At 47.8% G+C, this 2,304-nt stretch overlaps 1 protein-coding gene across 1 annotated transcript in view; it reads right to left on the bottom strand.

The window, feature by feature from the left end:
- Nucleotides 1–478: 478 nt before the first annotated feature.
- Nucleotides 479–2,304, bottom strand: part of METTL15 (methyltransferase 15, mitochondrial 12S rRNA N4-cytidine) — a 478,750-nt gene continuing 476,924 nt past the window's right edge. Inside the window, exon 8 of the transcript XR_003683604.2 lies at nt 479–1,013. The gene's annotated coding sequence lies outside the window, so the exon portion shown is untranslated. The remainder of the gene's footprint in view (nt 1,014–2,304) is intronic.

The raw sequence follows: 2,304 nt of genomic DNA, 5'->3' as shown, positions 1-2,304 counted from the left end.
GAATGAGATCCTTGCTAGGTATGCTAGGTACAGCAATCTTGGTTTCACTTTTTTCACTTTCATCACTTTAAATATGTCCTGCCACTCTCTTCTAGTTTGCAGAGTTTCTGCTGGAAGATCAGCTGTTAACCTTATGGCATTCCCTTGTATATTATTTGTTGCTTTTCCCTTGCTGCTTTTAATATCTCTGTGGTAGTTATTTCCACTATTTTGTCTTCCAGGTCACTTGTCCTTTCTTCTGCCTCAGTTTTTCTGCTATAGATGCCTTCTAGAGAATTTTAAATTTCATTTCTTGTGTTGTTCATCATCGTGTGTTTCCTCTTTAGTTCTTCTAGGTCCTTGTTAAACGTTTCTTTTATTTTCTCCATTCTATTTCCTAGATTTTGGATCATCTTTACTATCATTACTCTGAATTCTTTTTCAGGTAGACTACCTACTTCCTCTTCATTTGTTTGGTCAAGTGGGTTTTTACCTCTCTCCTTCATCTGCTGTATATTTCTCTGTGTTCTCATTTTACTTAACTTACTGTGTTTGGGGTCTCCTTTTCACAGGCTGCCTGTTCGTAGTTCCCATTGTTTTTGGTGTCTGCCCCCAGTAGGTAAGGTTGGTTCAGTGGGTTGTGTAGGCTTCCTGGTGGAGGGGACTGGTCTCTGTGTTCTGGTTGGTGGGGCTGGATCTTGTCTTTCTGGTGGGCAGGGCTGCATCCAGTGGTGTGTTTTGGGCTGTCTATGGACTTAGTATGATTTTCAGCAGCCTCTCTTCTAATGGATGAGGATATGTTCTTGTCTTGCTAGTTGTTTGGCATGGGGCATCCAGCACTTTAGCTTGCTGGCCTTTGGGTGGAGCTGGGTCTTAGTGTTGAGATGGAGATCTCTGGGAAAGCTCTTGCTGACTGATAGTACATGGAGCCGGGAGGTTTCTGGTGATCCAATGTCCTGATCTCAGCTCTCCCACCTCAGAGGCTCAGGCCTGACATCAGGTCGGAGCACAAATACCCTTTCAGCCACACGGCTCTGAAGAAAAGGAAGAAAAAAGAAAGAAAAGATAAATAAATAAAATTATTAAAATAAAAATAAAAAAATATTAAAATAAAAATGTTTTTAAGTAATAATAATAATAAAAAACGAAGAGGGCAACCAAACCAATAAACAAATCCACTAATCTTTGTAAGCTTTAAAAACTATACTAAGATAAATATAAAAATCAGAAACCAGTCAGTCGCATACAGCAAACCACAATTCTACAGTTGCTCCCAAAGTCCACCACCTCAATTTTGGGATGCTTCGTTGTCTATTCAGGTATTCCACAGATGCAGGGTACATCAAGTTGATTGTGGGGACTTAGTCTACTGCTCCTGAGGCTGCATGGAGAAATTTCCATTTCTTTTCTTTGTTCTCACAGCTCCTGGGGTTCAGCTTTGGTTTTGGCCCCACCTCTGCATGTAGTTCGCCTGATGGCGTCTGTTCCCCACCCAGCAGGAGGGGAATAAAGCAGCGGCTGATTAGGGGGCTCTTGCTTACTCATACCGGGGGTGGGAGGAGTACTGTAATTATAACTGGAATGCAGGGCGAGCCTGCGGCAGCAGAGACCAGCATGACATTGCAGGATCCTGAGGTGCGCTGTGTGTTCTCCTGGGGGAACTGTCCCTGGATCACGGGACCCTGGCAGTCGCAGGCTGCACAGGCTCCTGGGGTGGTGTGGATAGTGACCTGTGCTTGCACACAGGATTCTTGGTGGCTGCAGCAGCAGCGTTAGTGTTTCATGCCCGTCTCTGGGGTCGGAGCTCATAGCCATGGCTCGCGCCCGTCTCTGGAGCTCATTTAGGTGGTACTCTGCTTTCTGTGGGCAGACAGTGGAAGAATCCCCTCTCCTCTTGCACCCCCAATACAATGGTCTCTTGCCTCTTTGGCAGCTCCAGACTTTTCCCTAGACTCCCTCCCGGCTAGTCGTGGTGCACTAACCCCTTCAGGCTGTGTTCACGCCGCCAACCCCAGTCCTTTCCCGGCTTCCGACTGAAGCCCAAGCCTCAGCTCCCAGCCCCCGCCCGCCCCGGCAGGGGAGAAGACAAGCCTCTCAGGCTGGTGAGTGCTGGCCGGCACCTATTCTCTGTGCGGGAATCTCTCCGCTTTGCCCTCCGCACCCCTGTTGCTGCGCTCTCCTCCGTGGCTCCGAAGCTCCCTCCTCCGCCACCCGCAGTCTGCCCGCGAAGGGGCTTCTAGTGTGTGGAAACCTTTCCTCCTTCACAGCTCCCTCCCACTGGTGCAGGTCCCGTCCCTATTCTTTTGTCTCTGTTTTTTCTTTTTT

Source organism: Physeter macrocephalus, chromosome 16 (assembly GCF_002837175.3).
Source record: "Physeter macrocephalus isolate SW-GA chromosome 16, ASM283717v5, whole genome shotgun sequence".
Classification (NCBI taxonomy): Eukaryota; Metazoa; Chordata; class Mammalia; order Artiodactyla; family Physeteridae; genus Physeter; species Physeter macrocephalus.
This window is presented reverse-complemented; position numbering and strand designations above follow the sequence as displayed.